This window comes from Heterodontus francisci, chromosome 17 (genome assembly GCF_036365525.1).
Source record: "Heterodontus francisci isolate sHetFra1 chromosome 17, sHetFra1.hap1, whole genome shotgun sequence".
NCBI lineage: Eukaryota > Metazoa > Chordata > Chondrichthyes > Heterodontiformes > Heterodontidae > Heterodontus > Heterodontus francisci.
Genome location: NC_090387.1, coordinates 42,388,699 through 42,388,903, shown reverse-complemented (window position 1 = coordinate 42,388,903; position 205 = coordinate 42,388,699).

The following is a 205-nucleotide window of genomic DNA, read 5'->3' as shown; positions in this document are numbered from 1 at the left end:
TGCCTGACCCAAGCGAAGGATTAAGTATGGAAAGTGATTGTGATCATGTCATCCCATTACTCTACTCTTTTCAGAGTGCTTCAGATTGTTTTCTGAGAATTTCGCTGAACATCTTGAGTTAGGTTATCTGGAGGTCCTTAAAGCAAGACTGACTGGAATATTGGTAGCAGCAGCCAGTACATTTTTTTATTTTTGAGAGTGAGCT